The sequence below is a fragment of the Globicephala melas genome, chromosome 1 (genome assembly GCF_963455315.2).
Source record: "Globicephala melas chromosome 1, mGloMel1.2, whole genome shotgun sequence".
Classification (NCBI taxonomy): Eukaryota; Metazoa; Chordata; class Mammalia; order Artiodactyla; family Delphinidae; genus Globicephala; species Globicephala melas.
Genome location: NC_083314.1, coordinates 157,955,288 through 157,972,589, shown reverse-complemented (window position 1 = coordinate 157,972,589; position 17,302 = coordinate 157,955,288). Strand labels below are relative to the sequence as shown.

The 17,302-nt window shown below is 50.5% G+C and overlaps 1 pseudogene; it reads left to right on the top strand.

The window, feature by feature from the left end:
• The first annotated feature begins 16,517 nt into the window (after positions 1-16,517).
• Positions 16,518-16,928, top strand: LOC115859745 (histone H3.3A-like; annotated as a pseudogene).
• The last annotated feature ends 374 nt before the right edge of the window (positions 16,929-17,302 follow it).

Sequence of the window (17,302 nt, the reverse complement as noted above, 5' to 3'; positions counted from 1 at the left end):
CTCGTGATCGACTCTACGCTTGACACCTATCAAAGGCCATCTCTCCATCTCTGACTCCTCTCCATGCTTCAGACCCACATTCCCATCTGTCTACTAGAAATCTCATCCTTAAGAGCCCGCAAGCACCTGAAACTCAGCGTATCCCAAAGTGAACTTATCAGCCTCCTCCCGAAACCTGCCCCTCCCTCCTCTGCTTCCCCAACTCCAGCCCTGGCCCCTTCATCCTCTGGAGGCCTTAACGCCAGAAGCCTCAGCATTCACCGCTGCAGGGAGTCCGGCTCCCTCACCACCTGCAACTCACCAGTTACAGCTTATAAGTTCAGCTTCCTTCCTCATCACCCCGGCCCCACCACAGGGTGTGGTGAGAGAGGCACGTTTAAGGAGGCACTGTCAGATCCTTGCTGATGACAAACCCTGAAAGTGAGAGCTCCCTTACATCTGGCTCCCTAGGAGCCCCGCCCTCTAAATTATATCAGCTCAGTTCATTTTTCACTGAGCTAAAGCAGTAGCCAATTACCTGGCTGCCCTGCCTCCCTCCTTTCCACCTCCCATGATCCTCTTCCCTGTGACCAGATTAATCTTCCCAAGTCCCAGCTTCAATCAAATCCCATCCTCCAGAACCTTTCAAGACTCACCATCACCTACTGAATGAAGTATCAAGACTTACATTCAACACAGGACAGGTCTGCCACCATGCAACCAACTTCTGTTTGAATCTCTGCTGCCAAAGGCTTCCAGCTCAGAGCTGACAACTGATTGGGCCACAAATGAGCACCTGACACAAGAGCAGCTCATCCACAGGCCACCTAATAGCCTATCACATGGCTTGACACAAAAAGCTCTACAAAGAGACTATGGTTATCAGCTGAGCCAATCAAATTTCTTCTCTCAGGAGTTTGGAACAGATGGGAAAAAAAAGAGAGAGAGAGAGAACTGCCTAACTGATAGCAAAGCAGAAAAAGCAGACACAAGGAGCTGAACCTGAATCATGGTTTGTTTGGGGTTTTTTAATAAATTTATTTATTTTATTTATTTTTGTCTGCATTGGGTCTTCATTGCTGTGCACGGGTTTTCTCTAGTTGCAGCGAGCGGAGGCTGTTCTTTGTTGCAGTACACAGGCTTCTCATTGCAGTGGCTTCTCTTGTTGCAGAGCATGGGCTCTAGGCATGCTGGCTTCAGTAGTTGTGGCACGTGGGCTCAGTAGTTGTGGCTCATGGGCTCAGTAGTTATGGCACACAGGCTTAGTTGCTCCGTGGAGTGTGGGATCTTCCCAGACCAGGGCTCAAACCCATGTCCCCTCCATTGGCAGGCAGATTCTTAACCACTGTGCCACCAGGGAAGCCCCTGAATCATGTTAATAGAGTTAATGAACTCCCTCCAGCTGTGGAGGTCCTGGAGCCACATTAAATCCAGTTCACCTAAGTTTCCCAGCCCTGTGGCAACTCCTGTTGGATTTCTAAAAGAGGGCTCTTATTATGCCACTAGGGTCTTGTGTGAGGGGAGGGAGTATAGGGGGAGGCCTGCCTTTCCTGACCTCACTGTCTGGCCCGGCCTGGCCTGGCACTGGGTCCCCATCCAGCTGGTGGGAAGCCTGGATCCCACCAGCTCGGGGCAGGAGCCAGCTGTCTAGCAAGAAATGTAAAACCCAGCCCCTGCTACACAGCCCTGAGCTTGGCTGTGACACTCCCAGTCCCATGGGAAAAGGGACATCTGACGCTTCTGTGCAGTTCCAAAAATCTGGAGACATCTCACACCCACAAATAATAATCATGATTTTCTGTAATTATTATTTGTGTATTTTGCATAATTGTCATAATTATTATCATCAGCTCATCAGCCTCCCATCCCAGCATGCTCTCCTCCTGTCCTCAGCCCTGAAATCTGATCACATGGGGCACACTTGCCTGCCTCTGACTTCCTCGTGAGAGCTGGTTCATAGGGATTCCTCCAGGAGATAGGATGGGACACACCTGAGGGTTCTTCTGCCTTGCTTATCCTTCCAGAATATTTCTGGGCCTTGGTGCTGACTCTGTGCAAGGCCCGTGCTCAGTGCTGGGGCAGAAGACAAAGGGAAATGAGAGAAGCTTGCTCACCCACTCATTCTAGTAAGAGGAATAAGGCCTCCTTGCTCCCCTGCAGCCAGTGGTGAACTGGAGCCGGCTGGTCCCAGCTCAGGAGTTCAGACTATCGGTATCCCGTCCCAGCTCCGCATTCCGATGTCTGTCATCCCCTGGGTGGCTTGAAACCAATCCTGCTGGAAGTATTTACATCACAGAAATTTGCAAAAGGGCCTTTTTTCCAGAGAGCTAGTTATTAAACATGCATCAGCCTACCCTCAAACCCACCCTCCACATCACAGACAGGATGTTCTCTAAGGCTGAAATATAACAGTGTCACTCTCCTCCAACGGCTCCAGGTTACCCATAGGTAAGGTCCAAACCCTTCAATGTGAGGCCTCCAGAGCCCTGCGTGACCCAGTCCAGTCCGCCGCTCTGGCTTCCATCCTCTCCATCTCCCCATGGCCTCCCAGATGTCTCTGTGCCCTGGAGAGGTCCTCTCCAGACCCCACGCTCTCTGGCCTCCAGTCTCCAGCACACGCCATTCCCGCGTGAACCACCCTTCCTCCCTCAGTCTCAGCTTCCAGGTGGCATCTTTCTGGGAAGCCTTCACTGATTCTTGCTTCATGCCCCCCACTCTCATGGCAGCCCATATTTTCATCATGTGTCTACCAGCAAGTGACCCCACTAAACTACTGACAGGAGTCAAGTCTGATTTGTTCATTCTTTTACCTTCAGCATCTGACACAGAGTCCAGCCATGTTGAACTCACTAGACTCAAACTGAATTGAATCCAATGGAATCAACACCACAGCCCAAGACAGGCTGAGGTCAGTGCCCTCACAGAGCACAGGTAGAATGCTCTGGTTGGTCAGAGAGAGCAGGACGCTTCTGATGGATACGTCAGACAGGTGTCCTGGACATGTCCCCAAGGAGAAGTCCCAGGCCACACATGAGCAGCAGGGCAGCATCCTTGCCTTCTTTCCAGTGGCGCTCCCTGCATCAGTGCTCCGGTCCCTGTTACTCTGCCCCTCGGTAGGGAAGCCTCAGTAATGCCTCCTTTGTTCCCTATCTGCTCCTGCTTGGCCTACAGCTTCACACCGCTTTCAGTACAGGAAGCCCCACATACATGCACACACACACACACACACACACACACACACGCATCTCCAACTTGGCCCCAAAACTGGCTGAGGCTGAATTTCCCAGATCCCCAGAGGGAAAAATGGGAGCTCAAGGTGAGTTAGTAAAATCAGTGTGAAAGGTGGGAAATACGCTATTTCTTGCATACTTAAGTCTGCAGCCCGATTCCTATATCATCGCTCACATTTACTGAGAACTGTCAGGGTGCAGAGGTCCATTAAATAATAAAAAAAAAAAAAAACTGAGTGTTTTAACGCGCTAGATGAAGGTCCATGCACCAGTGAAGATAGTCACCAAGCAGTACGCTGAAGGGCAAAATTCCGGGTTTTCTTTGCCAGAAAAAGGGGAGACAGCTGCTGGTGGTTCTGTTACTGAAGGATGAAAACGTACTCTCCTCTGAGGACCTACTCACAGGTCCAAAAAAATCTCCAGTTTGGTCCAGTAAGGAGCTGGCATGTATCACGTGGTGAAAACAGCCTTCAGGTTTCTTTTTTTTTTTTTTATTGAAGTATAGTTAATTTACCATGTTGTGTTCATTTCTGCTGTACAGCAAAGTGATTCAGTTATACATATACACATTCTTTTTCATATTCTTTTCCAATATGGTTTATCCCAGGATACTGAATATAGTTCCCTGTGCTATACAGTAAGACCGACCTTGTTTATCCATTCTATATGTAATAATTTGCATCTGCTAATCCCAAACTCCCAGTCCATCCCTCCCCCACCCCACCCCTTGGCAACCACAAGTCTGTTCTCTATGTCTGTGAGTCCGTTTCTGTTTCGTAGATAAGTTCATTTGGGCCATATTTTAGATTCCACATGTGACTAATATTGTATGGTATTTGTCTTTCTCTTCCTGACTTACTTCATTTAGTATGATAATCTCTAGGTCCATCCACGTTGTTGCATTATTTCATTCTCTTTTATGAACAGCCTTCAGTTTTGATGCCTCCTAGGCAAGTGCTACTGAAAGTAGACATTTTCCTTGTGTGATGTTAACACTCACTACCCACTCGATATGTTCTAACTACCTGGCCACTTTCTTCAGGAGGGACAGTGGTAAGAGCTCAGGCTTGGGTGCCAGACCACCTGTATGCAATCCCCAGTTTAAGACCTTGAACGTGTCAATACCTCAGTTTCCTCTTCCATGAAGTGAGAATCGCAGTACCTGACACACAGGGTTGTTATGATGATTAAATGCATTATTGTGGGTAGAGCCCTTGGAATAGTACTTGGTAGATAGAATCTTTCAAGAGTTGACTATTATTATTATTATCTCATTTAATCTTGTCATCAAGAGGGAGATACTACTCTTTTTTTATATTCTTCCCCATTATGGTTTATCACAAAATATTGAATATAGTTCCCTGCGCTATACAGTAGGACCTTGCTGTTTATCCATCCTATATATAATAGTTTACATCTGCTAATCCCAAACTCCCAGTCCTTCCCTCCCCCACGCCCCCTCCCCTTTGGCAAGCACACAACTGTTCTCTATGTCTGTGAGTCTGTTTCTGTTTTGTAGATAAGTTCATTTGTGCCACGTTTTAGATTTCACGTATAAGTGATATCATAATAATGGGAGATACTATTCTTTTTTTTTTTTTTTTTTTTTTTTTTGCGGTATGTGGGCCTCTCGCTGCTGTGGCCTCTCCTGTTGTGGAGCACAAGCTCCGGACGCGCAGGCTCAGCAGCCATGGTTCACGGGCCCAGCTGCTCCGCGGCATGTGGGATCTTCCCGGACCGGGGCACGAACCCGTGTCTCCTGCATCGGCAGGCGGACTCTCAACCACTGCGCCACCAGAGAAGCCCAGAGAGATATTATTCTTATCTCTACTTTACAGATGAGGCACAATGACTCACTTGCCATCCTACCAACGCTGCTGCACCCCAGGGTCTAAGTATCCTCAGTGTAGCACCGAGGCTCTGGGGAAATATAACACTGTTGTATTTCAGCCTTCAGAGGACATCCACTCTCATCGTGGCTGTCACTCAACAATGACTCCTATGGAGACACCACTGTCCTGGCCCCCAGGGCTCCTTCAGCTCCCCTACCAGCACCCTTAGCCAGGCTGGGAACCACACAGTGCCTGGGGACCCCACCTTCTCCAAGGTCCTTCCAGGAAACACACATGAGTCTCCTCCACCCGGGCAACCCCAGACTTTCCTCACTCCCAGTAAATATTCTCTCTTTTAGTCGGGAGGAATTCCTCGCTCCCATTTTAATTTTCTCTCCCCTCTCCCACCCAGACACCCTGCTTAATCCCCTAGAGAGGCTCCCGCTTTAGGGAAACAAAACCCCAACAGAGAAGTGTCTTCCAGATGTCTCTTCCTTGCAAGTCTCAAAACACAAACCTTCCTAGAGGCAAGGAAGCTCAGGCCAGCTGCTGCCTAAATGGAGGAAAGAGAGAGAAAACATTCTCTCTGATTGTCACCCCCACTAGGGTACGGGTGGGCACTGGAGCCCTGCTCGGGGTGGGTCCCCCAGAAGTTGGAGTCTGGCCCAGGAGTATCCCTCAGGCAGCCCCAAAGGAAGCCACTGTTCAGTGGGGATGCACAGCCCAGCTGACCATTACAATGCAGAGCAGGGAGCCTTAATGGAGCTTGTGAGCGAGCAGCCAGCAATTCTGTATAGAAAGGGCAGAGGAGGCTTCCAAGGGGCTTGGCTAGGCTGGGTACAGAGGAGGAGGCGCCGGCCCGGAGGGGTAAGAGGCCCAGCAGAGGGAAGAGCTCGAGGCTTGACCTCACACTGGTGTCCAAGAAAATGGTGCCAGAGTGAGCCTGGGGGGAGCGGTGGGCAGAGAGGCAGATGAGGGTCAGTTGTCAGCGGCCTGCGGCTTGGGGCTTGGTCTTCATATTATAGGCATTGAGGGGTCACTGAAGGGTTTGAAGTAAGGAGAGATATGCCCAGATTTGAGTTTTGGAGAAACATTTTGGCTGCAGCGTGGGGAATGAATGGGGGGGTGGGGGGATGTGGGCAGAGAGGCAGGGAGGTCAGATGAGAAGCTATTGCAGTGGTTCAGATGGTGGAGGCCCAAACAGGGGCCCGGGGTGGGGGTGGGGAAGAAGACCCCACACAGGCAGGTTCGGGCCAGGGCAGAGTTTCAACGCCAACTGCCACCAGCTGCCCCTCTTACCTAAAGGACTTTTCCCTTCAGGCCCACCGACAGGACCCAGTATGGTTGGGACAGCAACAGGATGGAACCTGAGGCTGCGGAGGGGCCTTGGGGAGGCCTGCCCAAGGTTGGGACAGCTCCAAAGCTAGGCTGGAGGGCTGAGACTTTGAACCTGTCTCCAAGAACCCCATTCACAGAATTGCATGCTCACACTATACACTACACAGCCACACACACCCAGGCACACCCCTTTCACCCAATCCAGCAGAAGGCACACACAACAAACACTCATAACTATACCCTGAGCAAACCATAATTCAAAAAGAGTCATGTACCAAAGTGTTCATTGCAGCTCTATTTACAATAGCCAGGACATGGAAGCAACCTAAGTGTCCATCAACAGATGAATGGATAAAGAAGATGTGGCACATATATACAATGGAATATTACTTAGCCATGAAAAGAAACAAAACTGAGTTATTTGTAGTGAGGTGGATGGACCTAGAGGCTGTCATACAGAGTGAAGTAAGTCAGAAAGAGAAAAACAAATACCGTATGCTAACACATATATATGGAATCTAAGAAAAAAAAAAAAAGGTCATGAAGAACCTAGGGGCAAGATGGGAATAAAGACACAGACCTACTAGAGAATGGACTTGAGGATATGGGGAGGGGGAAGGGTGAGCTGTGACAAAGTGAGAGAGTGGCATGGACATATATACACTACCAAACGTAAAATAGATAGCTAGTGGGAAGCAGCCGCATAGCACAGGGAGATCAGCTCGGTGCTTTGTGACCACCTAGAGGGGTGGGATAGGGAGGGTGGGAGGGAGGGAGACGCAAGAGGGAGGAGATATGGGAACATATGTTTATGTATAACTGATTCACTTTGTTATAAAGCAGAAACTAACACACCTTTGTAAAGCAATTATACTCCAATAAAGATGTTAAAAAGCAAAAACACTCATAACGCCTGCGTCACCATCACCATCCCTCCTCCCACACGTGATCACCACCCACACAAACCCATTCTTCACTACATGCAGACATCATATGTTCAGTTCATTACACACCCCACCCAGACCCACACATCACACGCCAGCCACACAAAACACAGTGGACACTTCATGCATACAAACGTCAGATAGACCACTAACACACACACATCCAGTCCACACCACCCACCCAGAGCTGAGTGAGGCCAAGGCGGCGCTGAAGTCCCATCCAGCCTCGACCCCCAAAGCTGTGCGTCCACAGGACTGAGGTGGCCTGAATGAGGTACCCTTTTCTAATTCACTACGAGGAAGTATTTATTCAGGTGAAACATGGCCTTGCAGAGCTGGCTGAAATTCTCAAACCAAATAATGCCTGATAGAGTCCCGTCTATGGGAACACACTTCGTAACCACATCTATGTAAGTAATCTCCACCCTCAGAGTGAGAGATAACGCACCTCTGATTATAAATGACAGAAAAACTCTGATATCAAAAGCAACTCTAAGTATATTAAGATGTCTGCGATGCTCGGTGCAGGCGATAAATCTTGTTTTTACTATAAGCAGATCACCGTTTTTACTAACAGAATATCACTTTCACCCCCTCCACTAAATAAATGTTGAACAAATACATAAAGAATATTGATATAAAGTGTGTCAATTTAATCAGCAGCCTGGGAGCCCTCGGGACCCCATCTGGCCCTGAGTAGCTCCTTCCCCCCTACGGCCTTTCCAAGATGCTGGCAGGGAGGGGCAGTGGGCCTGGCACATGCCGCGTGGGCTCTGAGCAGCTTCTCCCAGTGAGGCTGGCTGCCCACCTGGAGGCCGACTAAAGACACTGCCTGGAGGGGCTGTGGGTTTTCTAAACCCACACTTAACTCTGTCCACACAGAACTCACCTGTGTGTGGTCTTTGGGGAGGCTGCACGATCAGATGGGAAGGAGAGAGAGAAAGAGGAAAAATACCTTCAAAAGTAGAGCTTCAAATCCATCATCAGTTCCCAAGGACCCAAGACCATGAGGCAGCCCTGAGACAGCCTCACATGAGACACCAGGACGCAGAGACAAATGTGTATGTGCAAAGACACACATGTACACAGAGAGACAGACACCTGCAGACACAGAGAAAGCTCACAGAGACGAGCAGCGAGCCACACTCGTCTGTACAGACACACAAATGTAGCACAAAGGCAAGAGCATGCATGTCCGTGCAGGCAGAACAGGCCCAGAGGTACCTACACCTGCCCAGAGGAGAGACATCTCCACACGTGCAGGTACCGACCACCTTCACACAGAATGCGCCTGCGCACACACAGGGATGCTTGTACATGTTCGTGGACACACATGCTACAGCCCGCTCTGAATGCCTCACCCTGGGGCAGGTGGGAACAGGTACCTCTTGTAATGCGCCCTGCTCACCACCTTCTCTCAGCCTCGAGATGGCAGGAGACAACTCCTGTGACATCGTGGTCACACATCGTGTAACTCCTTTACATAGTGCAATGTATAGGATGCAGATCTACCCCCAGGAGGGCAAAGACGGCCCTGACATTTGTCCATTCACTCTCAAATCCCTGTAACCAGGTAGTTCAGTGTGCCCTAGGACCATCAGGGGAGATTTTTCATTGCTGGCCCTGGGCCCCGGCCCCGGAGACTCTGACTCAATTGATCTGGGGAGGGCACCAGGCAATGGGTATGTTTTTAACACTGCCCAGGTGATTCTAGTGTGCTTCCAGGGTTGAAATTACTGGAGCATCTGATCCGGCCTCTGGGGTCCTACCGGCATCCTCGTCATCCGGCAGGACTGCCCTGAGGGTGTGAAGGTTTCCCTACCCCTGCCCTTCAGCTCACCTAGGAAGGCCTTGATACCCTGCGTCTGACCCCCCACCCTCCCAGAGACCCTTTCCGAAGTGCCAGTGGTGCAGAGCTGAGCCGTGGTGGCCAGAGCCGTGGTGGCCGGACGCACTCATCCACGCACTGCGGCTGCCCCCTGCTGGAAAGAGCCGGCCGAGCCCAGTTGTCTCTGTGACCTGCTTCTCCTCACCAGGGCTGATCCAGGCTGAGATATGGGGGCAGCCAGGAGCGCACAGTCCTGAAAAGAAGTCCCCAGATCCTCAGCTCTGCGCCCTCCTGCTAAGACCCAGCCCCCTCTCTGGTCCCAGCCGTCTTGGGCCTGGGTGATCACAGAGGTCCTATCCTAGGTTCATCCACTAGTGGTAGCCAGAAATGCCCATGACCTGGGCCAGCCAGGGTGGCTGGGGCTACAGAAATGAATGAGAAAGGGGACCAAGTGAGTAGGCGTCCCATCCATCCTCCAACCATTGACCCAGCCACCTCCTTCAAGCTGACTGTGTCTTTGTATACTCTACATACACCCCTCACCAGTCCTCCCACTGCCTTTAGGATAAAGCCCAGCCTCCTGACACAGCTGACCCGGCCCCTCACAGGCTGCTCCTGATGCCCAGTCTCCATAGAAATCCTTCCACCCCAGGGCCACCTGGAAAACTCTTCCTCACACTTCCATGTAACGTTTCTGCCACCCCCTCCAGGAAGCCTTCCCTGACCTCCTTGCTCCACCACTCCCCACTCCCATTAGATGCTTCCTCCTCTTTTTTCTGAACATTATATTACCTGCCTTTTATAATAATCTGTTTACATGTCTGCCTCTCCCTACCAGACTGGGGGTCCCCAAGGGCAGGGACCAGGGGCTTGGGGTCAATAAAAATTTGTAGAATGAATGAAGCTTTCTCCAACCTGTCCAGTCCATAGCGAGCTCTCCGCAGTCTAGCTCCACCATACAGATGGGCTGAGCCCCTCACTCAGAGGCACAATCCCTAGGACAAGGAAGAAAAGAAAAATAACACAAACACAAACAAAATACTGAGTGCCAGATGTATATTCAGTTCCAAGTGCTCACAGGTATTAATTCATTAACCCTCACAACGTTATCCACATTTTATAGATGGGAAAACTAAGACGCAGAGAGGTTAAGTAACTTGCCCAAACAAACAGCTGGGCCGTCCAGAGCCGGGATTTCCAGAAGCCACACTGTTCACCACACTCCCTCTCAAGGGAAGAGAATGTAGGTGGAGAAGTCGTGTCCACTCTGGCCCAGGCCTGCCCCCTGGGCCTCCTGTGAGATGCTGAGGGAAGGGGTCTTCCCAGGAGAGGCCAGGCCCAGATTCCCTCTCCAGCCGGCCGTTCTAGGGCTGCGGCTTCTTTCACTTTCTTCTTAATTTTTCTGACAAGCACAGATGTCACTGCAGCTGACAGCCAGCCTGTTGGTGTGAGCGGGAAGGCAGACCCAGCCTCTCATTTGTCTGGTAAGAAAATGAAACTGGACAAGAAGGAAACTGAGCTTTGGGACACCTGAGGCTCAGGCGTGGTGGCAGGAACGGGAGGGCCCCCAACAGGTGGGGAAGGGGGTACAGGGACGAGATGGGAGTTCTGAGATCCCCGAAGACCCTTGGGGCCAGCCCCTGCTTCGAATTCTTCCTTCCTTCCTCCCGTCCTTCCATCCAGACTTGGTGAACAACTACCATGCTGGGTCTCTGCTGGCTCCTGGGAACACAAGGACCAAGTGATCACTATCGTTCTCAAGGGGAACCGGCAGGGACAGTCCACCAAGTCCTGGCATGGGAAGTGCTTTGATGAGGCGGGGCTCTGAGGCCCAGCTGCCAGGGCTCCTATCAGCCTCCCACTTCCCAACAGTGTGAATTGCACAGGGCCCTTAAATTCCACATCTGTAAAATGGGGTGCGAACGGCACAAGCTTCGTGGGGTGCCACAAGGATTAAACAAGTTCACACAAGCAATTCATCTTGAACAGTGCCTATCCCCCAGCAAGCCCTTTCCCCCGACACATCTAGCACCCCTCGCCAGACCCCAGGAGCCTCTATGCTCCTCTGTTGTTCCTCACACCCCCTCACAAACCAGAAGTGCCCCCCAGAACCCAAACCACTATCCCTCCTTTTACAAGGCCCTTTTTACCATCCACAGCAGATATTCGCACGCACCACGCATAATGTGCTCCCCTGTGAGCTCACAGCTTCTCTGCCTGAGCCCACCAGAGGAGGGTCCTGGTGATTCTGAGACCCTGGTCTTGGAAGAGGGTGAGAGTCCTGCTTAGGCTGAAACGGCTCCCTGCCCTAAACCAGGTATGTCCACCTCACCAGTGGCTCAGGCCTGGGGTGGTGAGTGGCACCCCTGGCTGCAGAAAGCTGGCTTCTCATGTGGACAGTTCTTCCTGACAGCTGGCCTCAGGCCCTCTAGCTGCAGTGCCAAGGGTCATGTTCCGGCAGAAGGGCTGCTGGGGAGATCTGTAGAAGACATTCTCCTTGACTCCGCCCCAGCCCTGCAGCCCAGAGTCCCAGGGAGCAAAGTAACAAGTCCGAGGATTTGGGGCACATCTCTGGCCTTAGCAGGTCCCTCAAAGGTACAGCACATCAGTGAATCTGGTGTGCTGAGTGTGTCTCGTGTTGGTCTTTGTCAGAGTGTTTCTGTGTGTGCATGACTCTGTGTGTGTGTGTGTGTGCATGTGTGTGTGTGTGTGCGTGTGTGTGTGTGTGTACCTGTACATATCTGGGGGGCGGCGGGCAGTAACTGTGTGTTTGTATCTCTGTACTGTGTATCGGAGCTCACGTGTCTGTGCAAAACTGCCTCCAGGTACCTGCATGAGTTCGTCTATGTGTCCCTGGACTTTGTCCTGGGCTAATCCCTTTGTTATTGTCACCAATACCAGCACTGCTCTCACCCACTGATACTCTGTGCTCTGTGCTTTACCAACATGTTTTTATTTATTCCTCATAGAAAAAGCTTCCTGACTCCCACCCTTTCCCAAGTCACATGCACAGGGATCCCAAAGGCTAGGTCAAGCCCAAATTCCATGGTGTGATCTTTGAGGCCCCTCACAATCTAACCCAAAGCGATGTCTCTAGCTGTATCTCCCTCCCTCCCCTCTTCTCAGCCTGGAATCCTGTCTCCCCTCACATCCAGGAAACTACTACTCACCTTGCAAGACCCAGAAAACATTGTTTCCTCTTGGAAGTCCTTCCTGATGGCCCTGCCACCTCCTCCAGGAAGTCTTCCCTGACTTTCCAAGAGTCGGCACCTTTAGCCTGAGTGCCGTTCCTCTGATTCCCCCTGGATGGTCATTACTTCTTCCACGTCCAACTCTCCATCTGACTGGGAGCTTGATTCCCCACTGAATCTCCAGCCTGGCACACAGTAGGTGGCTCAGGAAATATTGGCAGAGCGTGTGATGCTTGGCTGGCTAGGAGTAAGGGAAGCAGGCTGGTGGCCCAGCTTCCACTCCCTGAGGCTTGGCCAGCTCCGCTCAAGGATGCAGCTCTGCTCTCTCCCCTGAGAGGAGAGGATCTGTGAAGGTCAAGGTGTTTGGTCCAAAGCAGGCTGTGTGAAGCTGCCCATATGGGCGCACCGTAGGAAAGAGCCCAGAGCAGCACAGACCTCTGCTTGTGACGCAACTCTCTGCCTTCCCCAGAACAGCTGCGCCCCCCAGACCCAAGGCCCATCCCAGAGACCAGCTGAGGCCACCGTCCACCCCACCCCCAACCCAGCAGTCAATGCATCAGAATTGAAGAGGCCTCCCTCCCAAAGGGGTGGTGCAGAGGGAGGAGGAGCGAAGGGAGGTGGGCCAAAGAGGGAATAAAAGGCCAAAGGCGTAGGAGGGAAGGGAGGGAAAGCAGGGAGGGAAGAGAAAGCGGGGCTGACCATTTGCTTCTCTTTGTCTTTGCAGGCTGATGCTTCCCCCTCTTGACAACTGCACAGCCCCCAGCCCCTCCTAATTACCATGATTAGCACTGAGCAAGCTGCCATATTTTATGACTCTCCAAAACAAATAAATAATTAATGCAATTACTGTCATTAACATGCTGCCCTCTTCACCACCTTCTCTGAGAGTGTGCAGGAACAGGCCCCAGGGAGTCAGGATTGGGTGCCTTCCCCTCCCCATTTTGTACCCCACCACCACCACCACCTGCCCCTCCAGAAGCACCGGCCTAGACAGCTCCAGCTGCCGGCAAGCCTGGGAGGCCTCAAGGAAGGGCCTCAGTGGAACCCCTGCAGGCTCCCTGCACATCCGGAAAAGCCAGAGCCTGGCCTCTGGGAAACCACAGAGAGGGTGTCACCCCGGGCGGGGAGCCCACCAGGCCCAGTCACCCCAAGACCTGGCCTTGTCCCTCTGCAACTCCTCAGTGCCAGGCCCCCCAGCCCCACAGGCAGGACTCCCCCAAGCCCTGTTCTCTCTGGTTCCCCAATCTCCCATCACAGCCCAGCCCAATGCTCCACCACTCCCCAGCTGAGTGACCTGGTCATCCAAACCTTGGAGGTTTCTATTTCCTTGTCTGTAAAATGGGCTGTCTTAGTCAGCTTGGGCTGCTATAATAAAATACCACAGACTAGGTGAATTAAACAACAGACATTTATTTCTCACAGTCCTGGAGGCTGCAAGTCCAAGATCAAGGTGCCGACAGATTCAGTCCCCGATGAGAGCCCTCTTCCTGGCTTGCCAACGGCCGCCTTCTCACTGTGTGGTCACATGGCTTTCCTTGGTTCATGATCAAGGGGTTGGAGAGGAAAGAGAAAGGAAGCAAACTCTCTTACGTCTCTTCTTGTAAGGGCACGAATCCTATCATGGGGGCCCACCCTTATGTCCTCACCTAAACCTAATTACCTCCCAAAGGCCTCATTCCAAATACCACCACATTGGGGTTTAGAGCTGCAACATATGAATTTGGGGTGGGGAAGACACAATTCATAGCATGAGCTTTGAAATGTCTGTGGAACAATCCCTTCCTCATGAATGCCTTTGAATACTGAGTGAAACAATCAACAGAGAGCACCTTGAGCCAAGCCCAGCACATAGTAGGTCCTCAGTCACCAGTGGTTGTCTTCAGTGCTGCCCTGAAGCAGAGGATGACTGGGGTAGAGCAGGAGGATTTGCTGAGGAGGTTGAGGAGAGGGCCAGCCTCCAGACTGTGATGATTTTGTAAACCATGATGCCTGTGACCCGGGATCATTGCCATGGCCTCCTAACTGGTCTGCCTGCTTCTGTCCCTGCCCTTTACCCTTCAATTCATTCTCAACACATAAACCACAGTGAAACTTTTAAAACGTTAAGTCAGAGAGCACAGAGGAGTGAAAATGCTCTGTGTGATCCTATAAGGATGGATACACATCATTATACATTTGTCCAAACCCATAGAATATGCAACATCAAGAGTGAACCTGGATTTCCCTGGTGGCGCAGTGGTTAAGAATCTGCCTGCCAATGCAGGGGACACGGGTTCGATCCCTGGTCCAGGAAGATCTCCGTGTCGCGGAGCAACTAAGCCCGTGTGCCACAACATATGAAACCGCACTCTGGAGCCCTCGAGACACAACTACTGAGCCCACACGCCACAACTACTGAAGCCCACGTGCCTAGAGCCCGTTCTCCACAGCAAAAGAAGCCACCGCAATGTGAAGCCCATGCACCACAATGAAGAGTAGACCCCGCTCGCCGCAACTAGAGAAAGCCCGCACACAGCAATGAAGACCCAATGCAGCCAAAAATAAATAAATAAATGATTTTTTTAAAAAAAGAGTGAACCTTAATGTAAACTATGTTCTCTGGGTGATAATAGCATGTCACTGTAGGCACATTGATTGTAACAAATGTCCCACTCTTTTGGGGGACGTTGATAATAAGGGACGCCTGCCTGTGTGGGGGCCGGAAATATATGAGAAATCTCTGTACCTTCCTCTCAATTTTGCTGTGAACCTAAAACTGCTCCAAAAAATAAAGTCTTTAAATTGCAAAAGTAATAAATACTTAAGTTGAAAAAAAAACAAAGCACAAGTCATATCAAGTCACTTCTCTGCTCAGAATCCTGCAGTGGATCCCCCTCTCACTCAGGGTAAAAACCAAAGTCCTTATGATGGTCCCTAAAGGCTTTGCTCTCCTGCTCCCATCCCCCTCACTCACTCTGACTTCAAACGTATCCCAAATACTCCTGCCATAGGACTGGCCCATCTACCTGGAACTCTTCCTCCAGGGACAGCTCACCTCCTTCAAGACTTGATTCAAGGTCTTCCCAGTGATGCAGCTCTCACTCAACTCCCCACCACACACTCCCAATCCCCTTATCCTGTTTTATTCTTTCATCTTCCCATGGTGCTTAACACCTTTTAACATGCTTTGTAATTTACTGTTTACTGCGGTCATTGTTTATTGTCTAGCCCCAGAAGGGCAGGGATCATTGTCTATTTTATTCTGATGTTTTCCGAGGACCTAGCTCAATGCCTGGCACATAGTAGGCACTCAGTAAATATTTGTCTAATTTAATAGAGGAACTGTAATCTTAGCCAAGGAGTGTTGTTTCCTCTGGCAGATCTAGTGGCGCCCATGGAAGGATCTGAAACAACAGAGACATCAGCGTAGCAACAGGCAAGCGATGTCCTTCAGACTGTGCAGGACAAGTCTTCAACAGCGACACCATGTGGCAGGAACAAGCAACAGAAGCAAGGGCCCTTCTTGTTTCTTCTAGGAATGGTCCTGGAAGCAGAAATGACCTCATTTTGACGGCATCAGCCACAGAGATTCCTGGGCAATTGAAACTCAGGGAGAGAATCTCAATCAGACTTTCTTCTAATATCCAGTGACACTCAGCAATTATTTAAAAACTAAAAGTTTCCACTTTACATCTATTAGGATGGCTATTATATAAATCAACAACAAAATAAGTGTTGGCAAGCAGGTGGAGAAATTGAAACCCTTGTGCATTGCTGGTGGAAAGGTAAAATGGTGCAGCTACTGTGGAAAACAGTGCGGTAGTTCCTCAAAAAATTAAGCATAGAATTATGATATGATCCAGCAATCCCTTCTCTAGGAATGTACCCAAAGAATTGAAAGCAGGGATTTAAACAGATATTTGTGCACCCACGTGCACAGCAGCATTATTCACAAGAGCCAAAAGGTAGAAATAACCCAAGTGTCCACTGATGGATGAAAGAATAAGCAAAATATAGTATATACATACAATGAAATATTAATAAGCCTTAAAAAGGAATGAAGAGCGCAGAGCCGTTTTGTCGTTAGTCGGAGGAGCTTCTTCCATTAGCTCAGCAGCTACGGCTCTTTACTGGGCAGCAGGAACTGCGCGGCGGTCGCAGAAGCGGTGTAAGGCTTCGGCATTGGGTGAAAGAAAATGGCCCGAACCAAGCAGACTGCTCGTCAAGTCCACGGGTGGCAAAGCGCCCCGCAAACAGCTGGCCACTAAAGCGGCCGAGAAAACGACCCCCCTACCGGCGGGATGGAAAAACCTCATCGCTACAGGGCCGGGACCATTGCTCTTGGAGAAATCCGTCGTTACCAGAAATCCACCAAGCTTCTGATCCGGAAGCTGCCTTTCCAGAGGTTGGTGAGGGAGATCGCCCAGGATTTCAAAACCGACTTGAGGTTCCAGAGTGCCGCCATCGGTGCGCTTCAGGAGGCTGGTGAAGCGTACCTGGTGGGTTTATTTGAAGATACTAATCTGTGTGCTATCCACACAGAGAGAGTCACCATCATGCCCAGAGACATCCAGTTGGCTCGCCGGCTACGGGGAGAGAGAGCTTAAGTGAAGGAAGTTTTTATGGTGTTTTGTAGTAAATTATGTAAAATACTTTGGTTTACTTTGTGACTTCTTCTGTAAGAAATTGTTTATAATATGCCGCATTTGTACTTAAGTCATTCCATCCTTCACTCAGGATGAATGCGAAAAGTGACTGACTGTTCACAGACCTCAGTAATGTGAGCACGTTGCTCAGGAGTGACAAGTTGCTAATATGCAGAAGGGATGGGTGATATTTCTCGCTTCTCATGATGCATGTTTCTGTATGTTGATGACTTGTTGGGTAGCTGTTAGGGTACTAAAATTGATAACTGTGTACAGAGTCCTTTTGCAATAAAACTGGTTATGGGGCTTCCCTGGTGGCGCAGTGGTTGAGAGTC